Here is a 16,907-nt window from a genome sequence, read left to right as displayed (position 1 = left end):
TAGGTCATAGGTTGTAGATTGGTATTAATTTTTAAGCTTATTGCTTACTTATAAGTTTTGACGCTTTTACGTACATAATACTTCCAATTATATTTTTAGTTGAAATTTTATTTATCATGATCATATCCTCTGATTGGTTTTATTTGATTTGTTGGGCAATCCATAGGAATTTGATTGGTATCTCAATTTGCGAGTCTTAAGTTATTATTATCGTATCGATGATCACCTCTAAAATTTTTGTTCTGAGGTATTTTCATTAGGAAATTCTTTAATATCATTAGCTTTAGATTACTGATTTGGGGCATACCTACTAGCTTCCAGTATAAACTAGGCTTGCGGGAATGTAGACAACCTAACTAGCACATATATAATTTTAAAAGTACGGTGTTACAATAAGTGTCAGTTTGTGAGTCAAACTAGTTCTTATTGCACGAGAGATTTGATAAAGCATAGAAAGATATGATTCTTAGTGAATTATATAAGTCTTGTGCTTAGGGTTTAGATGTTAAAGATAGATTTCTAATAGCCATAAGTTGTTTAATTGAGAAAATGAAATGATTTTCTAAATTGAAAAGTCAAAATTTTTTGAAGGTGTTTCAATTAAATTTTACTTCAATTGTTTTTAGTTGATAAATATGCTTGAAAAAGATTGGACTTGCCTTAGATCTTGGAATGATTACTAGGTTAAGATGTGGTTGTTTTGCATATTTTTATTTTTGTTGATTTGGATGGATTGATAAAGTTTGTTAGGTGCAGGTTACAGATTTCAATGTATTGAGACGGACAACAATCTATGCACGAAACGGCTACAAGGATAGATAGCCTTGTATTTATAGCCTAAGACTTAGAGTGATAGGTATAATTGTATTATCAAGATCAAAACCTCGATGTATGTGATAGGTTGTGATATGATAAATTGATGTATTTGTAATGCATATACATTAAATGGTTTGATGTAAGTTTGCATTGTTAAGTTAACTTGTACATTATTTGATGACAAATAGTACAGATGATTTTTGATTACAATTCGAGTAGATGCAGGTTTTGTAACGAGTATCTACAGGTTATGTTTGGGAATTTCGTAATCTTTCCTTGTTTAGATTCTGGAAAATTCATGAAATTGGCTAAGGAATGACGCTTATGTGAATTTAATCTGAAAAATTCGAATCACTCGTGCTGACGTCAGCATGCTCGGCTGACGTCAGAAGCCGTGCTGACATCATCACGAAGCCCACGAAGTGGTCTTCAGCCGGCACACGAGATTCGAATATAAATACGGCGTTAACCTAAATTAATACTTGTATCCGAAATTAACCCTAAGTAATCAACGAATAACTCCTTCGTGCCACTATTCATCCGTCCCCTCATTCGGTCGATTCATCCTTTTCGTGTTAAACATCCAGATTGTGGTAAATACAATCTAGGTAGTTATTTGAGGTTGTGAGTCCCTCGATAGCTATAGATCGCTCTCGAGATCGTCTATGATTATGTCGTGAGTGCGGAATCCTCACGAGATAACTAGTTTGATTAGTAAATAGTATATCGCTAATTATCAAATAATAATCAGCCGTATTGTACTATCTTCGTTTCTATAAGCTATAGAACGAACTTAGTTCTCTGCAGTACTTGTATGTCGAACGTCTATTTTTTATATCAGGGTATTCGTTCGTATATATATGTTTCAGGTCGAACTGGGCTTGCTGGGCTTTGTTCTTACGAATTTAGCTGCCAGCCATGTAACGAAGTTAATCTTCGTTTGTACCAAACGAAGTTTATCTTCGTTTGCCTCTAACGAAGATTATCTTATCTTCGTTAGATGTAATACTTAGTTATATTCCTAAGTGTTTCATCTTAAGGAATCCTAACACATATTATGTTGTACTTGTATATCACACAACAAACATCATACATAACACACATATATATATATAACTCCAAAACATGTAATCGATCATTACCAAAACATAAAGTTCATAATCTATCAATTACATATATAGATACGACATAAATTAACATAATATCTCAATCTAAACGACATATCAAATCTAAGTTGCTGTTGTCACATCAACGTGCATCAACAAACTCCCCCTTGACAGCAGCACCTTTGATTTCTTAGTCTTCAAAATCTGATCATTCATCAAACAACAATCTTTTGCTATTTGCATGAATATCTTCATGTAAGCAGAGCTGAAGTATCTTACGATATCTACTTTCTTCATGCTTCCAAAATGGCAAAAACGAGCACTCCGTATCGTATAACTTCCTCAGATCATTTCTTGAGAAGTTCACCAACTGCATCGGATCATAAACTCTTCAACAAAATCTGCTTCTTTGAATCTGCATACATTTTGGCTTCACCAGAATTTCGATCAATTTCCCAATTATCCATTTTGTCCAAGACATCTTGTGCCCATTCTTTGCAGGAACCTTGATCATGCATTTAATATCATGTTGAACAAACTCAACTGTTTTATCTGGTTTAACCACTCTTTTCTTCGATCTTGGCTCGATTTAAACTTTGGTTTATCAGAATCTTTCATGTTCTTCCTTAACCAAAAATCTTTTCTAAGATTCTTACCAACCACATCAGCTAAGCCATCATCGCTTGGATTGATAATCCAGTTATTTCCAAGCTCATGTAAATCTTCTTCACACAAACTTCTGAAATGTCTCTCACACCATGCTAAGTACTGACAACCTCTCTTTTAAGCACAAACAACTTCAATTCATCATCATAAAACCAACTCCAGATGATTGTCTTGTACTTTGCAGCATCTTTATCTGAGATATGAGTCCAATACAAATTCGGTTTCCACGTTTCCCTAAGTACTATCCAATCATTACTCTTTTCTCAGGAACACGCGATCAACAATATGTAATGAATCATCATCTCTGAGAGGAACTGGAAAATCATTTGAATTGAATGGTCTCGTCACATTAATCTCATATTCAGATGGAATCGACACATCACCATTCTTAGCATACACAACAAAATGTAGAATTTGAGTTAGGCTGCTGAATGGGACTTGAAGCATTTTCTCTAACATCTGATCTCTGCTGATCCAACACTATTTTCTTCAATCAACGGATCTTCAGGAATTGAGTCCCACACTTCATCAAACCCATAAGGCTTCTTGAATATATCTAGATTTGGTTCAGGGACAAATTCGCCTTCCTCGAGCTCATCGCCATCAAAGAATAAATCTGTATAATCTGGATCATCTATTTAAATTTACACAAAATGAACACCATAATAAAAGAATAATCATGATAATTATAATAAAGATGAAATGTACTTGTATTAAAATAAGATAAATTACATTTTCATTACATAAAATGTCATAACTTATTACACACAAACAATTATACATTCTATCTAATAATCTTTATCATAAACAAAATTAGAAACCTGAATCACGAGGAGCACCAGAAGGACCAGCACCAGAACCAGAAGCACCTTGCTGAGAAGTATCTCCTCCTGTCTCCCCCTCGATCGCTGCACCCTTTCCTCTATCTTCAACTGGGCGAGAAACATTCTTTCAGCAGCATTATCAGCATCATCATCGTCATTCTGACGTCGTGGTTGAACCTCTGACAATCTGCAAACTTCTTCAGGAACTTCTCCCCTTGATTCTTGACCCAGTTGATCAAAAATGTTAAGGCAGCACGAGTAGCAGTGAGATCTGACTCCAAAGTGCGAACTCTGGTCTCCAAAAGATCAACTCGATGACCAAGAACAGGAACAACAGCAGCAGTCGGTCTTGGAGAATCAGGCATTGCTACAGAAGAAGAATCAAGACGTCGACGCTTAATTCTGGTATACTGAAGATCAATACTCCCTTGCCTCTTTGCTGGACTAACCGAACTTGCTCTGTTCACAGGGTCGTCCATATCTTCAAAGATCTCTCGCAATTCAGAATCATGCTGAGCTGCAACATCGGGATCAATCTCAGCAGTAGAAATTGAGTTAGCAGAATCTGAAATTGCTGGAGTTGCGTGACAAGCTTTGCTTCTGCGTTCTCTATGAAACAAAACACCGCTTGATCAAACGACTGATGCGAATGATCGCTTTCAGAAGCAGCCGCAATATCATGTATCATCTTAGTTCGACGTTCAGCAGCAGTAGAATCATCTGTGTCTGTCGCAGTTGTAGCAGCAGAACCGTCGGAACTAGCAACATCATCTCCATCATTTCCAACATCCAAACCAGCAGACTCATCCCCGGAGTCATCATCAGAACCATCCGAACTTTCAGAATCACCAGACTCAGAATCGTCATCAACATCATCCACAAACATATCATTCTCAAGACGAGATCGATAGTTTGGATTAATCAGGTGACCAAAAAGTGGTGGATCATGGAGACCAGCCACATTACCCGTATTTGCCTCTAGATCAGCAAAAAGACGCGAAGGCCAAGCATGAAGAACGTAGCGAGGACCTTGGTCATATTCTAACGCGGGACAAAAATGTCTAACTATAGCCATCACAAATCGAGGATACAGAAGAAATCGCTTTCTCCCCCTAGCATTAATCTGATCAACAAACTCTTGATAAAAATATCGGGAGAAAGGATAAGGGCGATTATATACCAACGCAACCATCTGCGACGCAATCTGTGCAGATAGTTGATCAAAGCCAGCCTTGCGATTGCTCAAACAGACAAGCAATGCATACGCCAGATACCTCCATCTTCCCTGAAAACCACTCTTGTCAAAAGGAAGTTTGACCTGGCCAACAAACCCCATTCTCTGAAAGCAGCGAAGAAGGAGTTCGAACTCGTAAGTCATTTCAACATCGTCCTCTTCTTCTACGTCTGGTTCTGCTCCTAGATGCAAAATAGTGCGGAGCGACTCAGCATTAAAATCAAATGTTGTGCCTTCAACAGTTGCTCGTACAAAACTTTGGCCATCAACCATAACTTCATGAGCAGTAGACCAGAAAGAATCAATATACAGCTTAATCAGTCTCGGCGAATCACAAAAAGCAAAGGATAATCGTGAGCGAGCAATGTAGTTGAACATTTCATGAAAATGTTCACAATTATGCTGATCTGGATCTAGGTTCAGTGCAAGATTGTGCTTTTTCACAAATTGACGTGGAGCGAGAGCCATTCTGCAAAACCAACCAAAATATCGAAACAACTATAAATAATCACGATAAATGAATTGCCAAGTTGAAAAAAAAACCTAATATGAAAAACCCTAGTCCAGAATTTCGCAAAACAAGTCTGAACGAAGATAACCAATAAATTCGTTAAGTAGATAGAACGAAGATAGAAGCTAAATTCGTAAGCAATAACTAAACGAAAATAGATCTTAAGTTCGTAAGAATTAAATCTAAATTACACCTAACGAAGTTTAAGTTCGTAAAGACTAAACTGTACATGCAAGTTCGTAAGTTATAAAACTTATCTTCCAAGTTCGTAACCTATAAACGAAGTCTAAGTTCGTTTGAATAAACCTAAGGGTGTTAAGCTAAATTCGTTCCTCATCAACTTGGGTCTAAGTTCGTAAGGCATAAAAGTAACTCCATGTCTACCCAAGGTAAATTCGTTCAATTCAAAATCTAAGTCCATGTGCACACATCTAAATTCGTTTTGAACCAAAGTCTAAATTCGTTCACACAAGTCTAAATTCGTTTGATCAAACCAGATGAATGATTACAAGAATTTTATAAATAATCAACACAAATCAAATCGAAGATACATGGAAACCTAAATCATATTCGTGAATGAAAAGAACATTAAAAACTTACTTAGATCTCAGTTTGGACAATGAATCAAGAAAACGAATTAAAGTGAGAAAAGAGAAAAGAAGTTTGTGTTTTAGGGTTTATTTTGCTCGAAAATAAGAGTATTTTTCGTTTGATAAACAAAATAACGAAGAAAAACCCCTTTATATATGGAACTAACAATGGGCCAACTATGGATCGGGCATAACTTCACAAACGAAGTTAGACAAACGAAAATAAACTTCGTTTGAACAAAGGTGTGTCGAACGAAGATAGCAGTTATCTTCGTAAGAACAAATCTGAAAATAATCCGTAGTTCAGCAAAAATTTCAGAGTTTCATCCAAGCAATCTTCCAAAAACACAACCCTTTATCACAATCTGTACATAGCAAAAACTCGTTAGATAGCAACCTGTTCATGCCGTGTACTAAAACGTTCTTAGCACCCAGATTCATAATAATAATGTAAGTAGATAACCGATCATTATAATCTTGAATAAAAACATATGGTTTAAACGCTATCCATAAACAAACCTGAAAATAATCAATTGAAACATGAACCTCATTACCAATTTGATGATGACACCGAGAACTTTCTTGGATCATAATATGCATGACAGCAAACCATCGTGAAACATTTAAGTCCCATACTAAATGCCGTCTACAAAACTTAACAAACAATGAACTATCCAACAAAAATTCACTGAAGAACTTAGTAAAGTTTCCAAAAGTATGTCATAAATCACAGCATGAAATTCAAAGGAAACTAATATGAAATTTGATTATTTTCATTAAATACATGAATCATAAATAAATAACTATTCCAAAAACCAGTTCATGTATTCACCCTTCACATGCTCTAATCTGCACCACAAATATTATCACTACACACCAAGGATCTTATCGTAATGATATCATCCATGTAAATAACAATGCAGTAACAGAAGTCAGCATGCCAACGTTATCTTCTTAACCTGAACACTGCACACTTACCACAAAACTCATCAATGCATTGAGAACAAACAGGATAATGCAGAAAATTCAAGTTATAATCACATTAAATCAGGGTTAACAAATATGAAATAACTAAAAAAAAATATATCAACAGATCAAGAGAGGTCATTTCTTGTCAAACCCTAAAATGTCACCACACAAAATGAACCAAATCCAATTAATAATTTGGTGACAAATGAAAATCATGAGATTTCAAATGACTTTGACATTTCACATTACACTTGAGAAGATTATTTTCTAAACTTTAAACAAATTAATGTCCCTATTAGAAAATCTTCTTTGTAAACAATCTACACAACCTCATTAAAAATCACATGAAGGAATTCAGCAAAACATATACTCAGAATTTGAATAGGATCTCTCGTGCAATAAGAACTTATAAAAAAATACTATTTGACTCAATTAAAAAGAAAATAACACAGAATAAAAATTGCAGAATAATAAACTAATCTAAATTCTAATTAACTAGACCGTATACATTATTCACATTAAGCATGATTACTGCTGATTAGATCAGTTTAGCATGTTACATAAGCCTGCGGGTGAGAAATAATTCTCTTATTATGAGTTCTGAACCGTGACCCAACAGCGATTACCGGTATGTTTTTCCTCTTAAACACTCGGTACATCCAGTTTCCATTGAGTTATGACACTTTCGACATACCCTGGCCAAGGACAGTCACCATGTAACCCGAGTAGCCTGATATGCCATATGAATAGTTTGCGAACTTATGTAACCCACATTCAGATATACTTTCGTAATCGATACAAGCACTAAGATAAAAGATATTCAATATATTCAAGAACATCCTTAACCAATCATGAGACACTTGTGGATAACTGAATTGAATTACTTTGTGATTTCACATATATGCTTCTGCATTTCATGATTTATAAGGAACCCGTGATTTTCTATGAGATTCATGTAGCGAACTTTCTGACAACCTATCCCAAGTTGGAAGCTTTAGGTAGGCTAGGTATACAAAGATACCCCGAGGACATACTTGTCCGAATCTCAAAGACCACATTAGCCCCTTAATTTGCATTCAGTTGATTTGCATAACAATATCACATTTACTTTTATGCTCATGATCGGTAGATGTTCTTGCCTACTCATGAACAAATCTTATAGTAATGCTAGATCTTTCACAAAATTTAAGGACTAGATCAATTCATTACTGAAAAGCAAGCAATCTCAGCCATATATCTGAATATGTTTCCCACAAGAACATTGTATATTTAAGTTCAGATTGAAGGAAACCTTGATACTTTGTGTCTACCGATATATCCCAAATTGTGAACACTGAACTAATCAGTTATATTACGATTAAGCAGGCTTAAAAGCTAAAGTATCGTCACTTCTTACATTTAGCGCAGTAACCTACTTAATTTTTTTTTTTTTTTTTTTTTTTTTTTTGACACTAGATATATACAAACTTATACTACAAAGACACGAAAAATACATTTAAGTTCTTTGAGAGAAACTACTCGGCATTCTTCATACCATTGAGTTGAAATAACAACTCAAGACGAGGTCCATCAAAAGCTTTAGTGTATAAATCAGCAAGATTATCATCAGTAATAACCTTTTCTAAATGAATAAGCTTTTTCTCAAAACAGTCACGTATGAAGTGATACTTTATATCTATGTGCTTGGTGACTTTAAAGTTTTTCGGATTCTTGGTAATATCTATGGCAGACTTATTATCAATACAAATAGGAGTATTAGAGATATTCATACCATAATCGCGCAGTTGTTGCTGTATCCAAAGCACCTGAGAACAGCAATATCCAGCAGCCATGTACTCTGCTTCACAGGATGACTGTGCAACAGATGTCTGCTTTTTGCACTGCCACGATACAATTCTCCCCCTAAAAGCTGACATCCACCGGACGTTGATTTCCTATCCGAGTTGTCACCACCATAATCCGAATCAGTATAAGCTACAAAGTCAAAAGAACCATACATGGGATACCAAAGACCTAGACGAGGCTTGGCTTTCACATAACGAAGGATTCTTTTTGCAGCTTTCAAGTGAGACTCTTTCGGATTAGCCTGATATCTAGCACACATAGAAACAGCAAAGGTAATATCTGGACGTGAGGCTGTCAGATACATCAAGGATCCAATGATAGCTCGATATTGAGTGGCATCGACAGATGGATCATTAGGCTTATCAGGACACAACCCATGATTAGTCTTAATTGGTGTAACAGCATCCTTAGCATCAGACATGCGAAACCGAGTAAGCAAATCCTTAACATACTTGGTCTGATGTATAAAGAACCCATCTTTCAGTTGATCCACCTGTAGACCAAGGAAGAAAGTTAATTCCCCCATAGCACTCATCTCAAATTTAGCCTTCATGCTGTGTTCAAATTCCTTGCACATTTTGTCATCAGATGAACCAAAAATGATGTCATCGACATAAACCTGTACAAGTAAGTAGTCCTTCCCTTTCCATTTAATAAACAACGTGCTGTCTATAGAACCTCTAGTAAAACCACTGTCCTTCAAATGTGTTGACAATTTTTCATACCACGATCGAGGAGCCTGATGTAAACCATATAAAGCCTTATCGAGACGATATACTTTATTAGGAAAGTCTGGATCCTCAAACCCGGCAGGTTGTTCGACATACACTTCTTCTTTAATATCACCATACAAGAAGGCACTCTTTACATCAAGCTGATACACCTTAATACCTTTATAACTAGCATATGCTAGAAATAATCGAATAGCTTCAAGTCTAGCTACAGGTGCAAATGTCTCATCGTAGTCAAAACCTTCTTGTTGCTCAAATCCTCTAACCACCAAGCGAGCCTTATTTCGAGTGACTACACCTCTTCATCGCGTTTACAACGAAAAACCCAACGCGTTGTTAAAGGAGATTCACCAGGAGGTAAGTCAACTAACTTCCATACCTCAAGCTTTCTAAACTGAGCCAATTCTTCTTGCATCGCCTCAACCCATGACGGTTCCTTAAGAGCCATTCCAACATTCTTAGGCTCAACCTGAGAGATAAAGCAGTAATACAAGTACCAAGTAATTGCCCCAGTATCCTTAACTTCAGCAAACATACACGACGGTTTCTTAGATTGATTCCTCGTGCGAACAGAGGCAGAAGCATCACCAATGATTTGCTTGACTGGATGATCCTTGTGGACTCTGGTTTGAGGAACCTTATCGATAGAAAGATCATCACCCAAATTCGTTTGCACATGTTGCTCTGGAGTTTTATAATCTGGAGTTTTAGGCTCTTCCTGAGTGTCACCTTCCGTGTCATCAGTATCATAGAAAGGAGAATCAGGTAGAGGTACATGCAAAGGATCAGTAGGAACTATAGGAGCAGGCTCTAAGGTTGAATCTGCTACTTTTGTCCCACTAGATTCTCCAGATTCAGAGGTAGGCTCAACCATTGGTGAGGGACCGGAAGAAGAACCAGAAACCGGTCCACCATCCAGAGGATCATGAAGAGTAACGACATCCTCCACTGTTGGAACACCTGCAAAAGAAACAGGACCACGAAAAGAAGTGAAGACACCATCATAATCAAAATGATTAGCAGGACCAAGGTGTACAGCAGGTTTGTGACTGACAATTACGACATTTGTACCAAGATCTACTTTGCCAGTCTTCTGATTGTACACTCGCCTAATCGGTGTACTTGGAACATAACCCAAAAAGAAACCCTCCTCAGATTTAGGTTCAAATTTCCCTTGAGGAAGAGTTTTAAGAAAAGTGCACGGAACACCGAAAGGCTCAACATTCTGTAAATTGGGCTTTTTGTTGTGCAATAGTTCATAACTAGTCTTCTTAAACCGTTTCACTGTTAAAACCCGATTCAGAATGTGACAAGCTGTATTCACTGCCTCTCCCCAGAAAGTAATAGGAAGCCCTGAATCAGCAAGCATCGTCCTGGCTGTCTCAATTAGCGTCCTGTTCTTCCGTTCAGCCACTCCATTCTGTTGTGGCTCATATGGTGCACTGTACTGATGTTGAATTCCTTTGGTCAAGCAAAATACAGTAATAGTATTATTCTTGAACTCAGTGCCATTGTCACTCCTGATTCTCTTAACTTTGACTCCATGGACATTTTCAACTTGCTTGACAAAATCCATAAATCGTTCGGCAGTCTCATCCTTGGTCTTCAGAAAAAATACCCATGAGTACCGCGAGTAATCATCAGTGATCACCAAACAGTAAGACATCCCTCCAATGCTTCTTTTGTTCACAGGACCAAAGAGATCCATATGAAGTAATTCGAATGGTTTGGAAATGGAGTTGAGTACCTTGGATTTATGCGGATTCTTATGTTGCTTTCCTTTCAAACACGGTACACACTTATCTTCCATCCCAAACTTCTTAACAGGCACACCTTCAACTAACCCAAGACTGATAAGTTCATTCATTTTCCGAAAGTTGATATGTCCCATTCTACGATGCCATAGGAGAGATTCAGACTCATTTGCTTTGCTCAACAAACAAAGGGGCTCCTTTGGATTATCAACACCTAAAATTAAACCATAGATGTCTCTCTTCCTAGGAGCTTTGAGCATAATCCATTCTTCTGGAATAACAAAACCCGGCTTCAAGATGTATGCCTCCTTTTCTGTGAAATGAACATTGTTGCCCTTATCACAGATCTGTGAGACACTCATTAGATTGTGAGTAAGTTGTTCCACATAGTTAACTCTTTCTAGAGTTAGTTGTCCATTGACGACATCTCCTTGACCGGTGATGTTGCCGCCCTTGGAACCAGCAAAACTAACATATGACCCATTTATACCAGTATAATTGGACAAGAGCTTCTTGTCCCCTGTCATGTGCCTGGAGCATCCACTGTCAAGGTACCACAAATGAATAGGTTTCCTAGGAACTCCCTGCACATCAAATGAGAAATATTAGTTATCATTGGGGACCCAAACCTTCATAGGTTTGGGTCGTCCCTTCTCATCCTTGAGAATCAGTTCAGTCCAATATCCATTGCTAGAAGCCGTGGGTGAGACTTGATTCTCAACTTGTCTTCTCACTGGAGAAGACCTCTGACCGTTCGTTGGAGAAGGTCTTGAGGAATGAAGGCCAAAAGAGGGTCGGACACTTGAATGATTTCGGTCATAAAATGAATTACGACTTGAAGGTATGCGTGACCAACTTGAACTCCCACTGGGGGTAGTGAATCTTTGTCCCATAGGAGAAGAACCTTTTGGTGGAGATTCACGTTTTTGAGGTATAGTAAACAGTTTTGAAGAAGATTGAACTTTAGTTTCATAAACCTGTTTATCATTACCCAACCCCCTTTTACCTTCCGAGGTGACAACCTTTGAAGGAGAATCTGATCTCCGAGGTCGATTAGGACATACACTGTAAACATGACCTTTTTCATGACAAGCAAAGCAAGAGAGGACCTTAGATTTTTTCATTGTATCTACCTTATTATTGGTACTTACAGATACACTATTGTCCACTGATTTACTTGTTTTACTAGGATCCTTATGGTCGTGTTGGGTCGGTGATATCCTAGACTTACTTTGGGACTTCTTTTGAGCAGGCATTAAGATATGCTTCAAAGCCTTAGTTGCTTCGATATTAACAACTAATTCATCTTCAGATTGACTAATCCTAGACTGCTTAGGTAAAGGAGTTTGACGCAACTGACTTAAGCGCTTCATATCCTTAATATCAACATTCCAGACTTTATCAATCCTCTTAGGGTCAATTAATGATAACGGGAATTCTAACTCAGTGTAGACCCTACTACTCTTACGAAGTGTAAAGTGAGTAATACTGTCTTTTTGACCATAAGAAGTGGATGAATCTAGGACGACACCTTTCAATTTCTCTTCCTTGGTAGGCTGAGAAGAAACTCCTTTAGACACTGTTGTCTCCTCAGTCAAGTTAGACTTAGGAGACGAGTCTTGAGATTTACCAACATCAACACTAGGTTGAAGTAGGACTTCCGGAATATTAGGTTCTACAGGAGTATAATTATTGTTGAAAGGAGGAGGCATGCTATTGTAAGAAACCTTAGCAGAGTCAGAACTCTTAGATGGAGAGTCCCCAAATTTTTGCATATGCATCAAAAGCTCATCATGTCTAGTTGAATCAACCTTAGCTTGTAAGTCCACTATTTCTATTCTAGCATCAGCTAGTTCTTTCTCGATAGTAGAACACTTCTTAGCTAATAATGCATAAGCTTCACCACCTACTCTTTCTACAGCCACAGCATGTTTAACTTTGTCTTTCATAGCATTAATGTCAGACTCTAAAGATTTAATTCTATCCTTTAAAAATCTTTCTCTTTCAGTGACAGTTAAATCTTTTTTAATCAATTTGTCTCTTTCTTCATGAGCAGCATTAACAACAGATTCTAAATGCTTAATTCGTTCATTCTTTTGTTCAATTTCATCAAACATTCGATTAACAATTTGGCAAACATGAACAATAGTACGAAGAGAATAAGATACCTGTTGATCTGCTTCTTTGCAGTCTGCCATGTACGCGACAAAGTCATCCACACTCATGCCTGCTGGAATTTCATACTCCATCATCTGCTCCTCTATCGTCTTTTCAACCTCTGCAGTAGCAGAATCGTCTTTGTTCTCAGCAGCGTTCACCTCTCTAGAATCTTTCGTATCAGCAACCTCAACCTCTTCATCCGACTCAGAATCAGTGTCATATACCTGAGTAGAAGATTCCAAGTTAGAGCTTTGAGCATTTTCATACAGATGCTCATCACTGTGGTAAACTGAAGTGTCCAAGAAATCTTCAACAGAATCTGCTATTTGAGCCATATCATCAACAATTTCGGCCAAATAAGCATTATTAGTCTCATCCTGTGGAAGATTCCAGACATAAGAGCCATCAGGTTGAGCAGCTACGATAGCCTTGTCATTGCTATTTCCAGTAGTATCTTCAGTCAACAAGAGAGCTCTATTTGCATTCTGATTAAAAGGACGATTACCACCTCTATCTTGACGGGTAGGGGTAATGTTGACATCTCTCTTTGGTCGTTGACATTCTTTGGCAAAATGTCCAAAGCCATTTCAAAAATTCTTGCACTGAACGAAGATAGATCTTAAATTCGTTTGAATGAGAGAAACGAAGATAGGATTAACTTCGTTTGCAGGAGGAAACGAAGATAGAATTATCTTCGTTTGAAGGAAAGAACGAAGATAAATCAAAAATCCGTAAGGTGAGAGTAACGAAGATAACTTGAAATTCGTTTGAAGGAACTTAACGAAAATAAAGCTAAAAAAAATGTTGGAAGAACTCGAAACGAAGATGAGGTTAAATTCGTTTGCTAAATTCGTTTGAGAAAACGAAGTTAGCGACAGTAAGGGTGTCGGGAGGTGAATTTTCAGAGAGAAAAAAAAATCAAACAAAACGATCTCCAACCTTCGATAAGAAATCGATTGGCTCTGATACCACTTGTGAGTCCCTCGATAGCTATAGATCGCTCTCGAGATCGTCTATGATTATGTCGTGAGTGCGGAATCCTCACGAGATAACTAGTTTGATTAGTAAATAGGTATATCGCTAATTATCAAATAATCAGCCGTATTGTACTATCTTCGTTTCTATAAGCTATAGAACGAACTTAGTTCTCTGCAGTACTTGTATGTCGAACGTCTATATATTTTTATATCAGGGTATTCGTTCGTATATATATGTTTCAGGTCGAACTGGGCTTGCTGGGCTTTGTTCTTACGAATTTAGCTGCCAGCCCATGTAACGAAGTTAATCTTCGTTTGTACCAAACGAAGTTTATCTTCGTTTGCCTCTAACGAAGATATATCTTATCTTCGTTAGATGTAATACTTAGTTATATTCCTAAGTGTTTCATCTTAAGGAATCCTAACACATATTATGTTTGTACTTGTATATCACACAACAAACATCATACATAACACACACATATATATATATAACTCCAAAACATGTAATCGATCATTACCAAAACATAAAGTTCATAATCTATCAATTACATATATAGATACGACATAAATTAACATAATATCTCAATCTAAACGACATATCAAATCTAAGTTGCTATTGTCACATCAACGTGCATCAACATGTTTTAACTTCGAAAAAGATCGGATTTAATTCGTTATAATGCCCGATTTTTTAATTTACTTCGCGTGAACAGTAACTCGGACGAACCAAGATTTAGATCTTCAATTTTTGATGATTTGGACTGTAATTGGACTTAAAATTGGATTAATTGGTGTTCGTATACTTTAAATGTAACAAAAGTTCATCTAAACATACTTAAAATCAAGATTAATTGAAGATTATGTGTTTCGGTCACTATTCACACGAACCAGATGAAGAACATGAAGGATTTTCACTTCATGTTCATCTTAAATCGAATTTGTTTTGATTTCTGGGCATTTAAAACAACGAAAGTCATTAAAAACAAGTCCAAGATGATGTTTGTATTTGATTTCGATCGATTAAGCATCATATGGAGATGTTTTTCATATACACGAAGGTCACCCCGTGCTGATGTCATCACAAAGAGGTTTTTACCTCGTGATGACGTCACCACATAGCAGACTTGAAATTTTTTGAATTTTCTAACTTTTGTTTCTTTTCTTGTCGTTTTTGTTTGTTTTTGTGCAGGTATGGCAGGACAAGGTGCTGGAGCTCGCGTGTTCGTCAAGGAGCACAATGCGGCACTCGATCTTAGCATTACGCAGACGGGGTGCACACCAGAATTTCACAAAGTCCTACAGTTTCTTGCACGTTCTCGCATTAGATTTGCTTTGACCGAGAACCCTCCGTTGGTGAGAAGTCTCATTCGGGAGTTCTGGAACTCAGCTCGATCGGTGCAGATGGGTGATCATATGAACATTTGCACTACGGTTGGAGGACATACTTTCTCGTTCTCAGCTGGAGACTTACGGACAATTTTAGACTTAGGTGATGTTGATATAGAGCAAGGTTTGACTGATTTTCCAGAAGCTTTCTGTGATGGTGCTCTACGTCGTATAGGTTATACTGGTGACATTACCCACCCATATTTCATAAATCATCTTAGAAGCAAATGGAAGTTACTTGCCTACTATTTGTTGAGGTCCATTAGTCATCGGAGTACGGGTCATGATCAGATGAACATTCAGAATGCTTCTCAGTTGGTTGCTTTGGTGCTGAACAAGCCGTATAGCTTTTCTCAGTACATCTTTGATAATTTTGAAAGACAATTGAGATCATATGGAAGCGACAAGAAGTTCTTTTTGTTTCCAAGATTTGTGATGATTATCATTCGGCATTTTGCAGATGAATTGCCATTTGACGGTCCTACGTTCAATTTAGGTCGTCTTACTTATAAGGCATTTGTTGAAAGTATGAAGCACTTGTCGGGTAGAAATCATCCGATACATGTTGATAATCCACCATTATTCGGACATTTGATCGATCCTAAATATGTTGCACCAAGACAAGGTTGGGAAGATGAAGTACCCGTTGCTGCTGCTGCTGGTGATGATCAGGCTCAAGATAATCCTCAAGAAGAGCGAGCTGATCAGTTTGAGGGACTCAATGATGTTCCTTTGTTTGCTGAAAATTTGGAGAACGATCCAGATTATATTGCCCTTGTGGAGGATATTGATGATCCTGCAAATCTTGTGCCACCAACTACTGGAGTTTCTAATTTTACCTCTGCTCCAGTTGGTGATGTTGCTGGTCCTTCTGAATTGCCGGTTAATGTTGGTGAAGATTCAGAAGATGAAGAAGAAGAAGAGGTTGAGAGACCACCGAAGCGAAGAAGAGGTCAAGGTAAAGGAGTTGACGTTGTGGAGAGACTTCAAACTTCTCAGCGATCTCAGGAAGAGGTTGATAGAGATTATGCTTCGTATCAAGCTGCTATGGAGAGATCTCAAGCTACTCCATTAGTTACTGCTTTAAGGGCTTCTGTTTCTAAGATTCATGTTTCTGTGCCTCCTACTTCTACTGGTGTTGTTGTTGGAGAAATAAGGGCGAGATCCAAGTTCATTATAAGAGGAAGTGGTTCTCGAGCACAAGTTGTTACTGAGGCTACGACTGTTACGATTCCTATTGCTCCGGAGTCTACAGTTTGTCAAGAGCCAGAGTCGACAGCTGTTGTTGTTAGACCTCCTATTGCTCCAATTCAGCCTACAATTCCTGTTTCTACA

This window comes from Erigeron canadensis, chromosome 6, assembly GCF_010389155.1.
Source record: "Erigeron canadensis isolate Cc75 chromosome 6, C_canadensis_v1, whole genome shotgun sequence".
In the NCBI taxonomy this organism is placed as follows: Eukaryota; Viridiplantae; Streptophyta; class Magnoliopsida; order Asterales; family Asteraceae; genus Erigeron; species Erigeron canadensis.
This window is presented reverse-complemented; position numbering follows the sequence as displayed.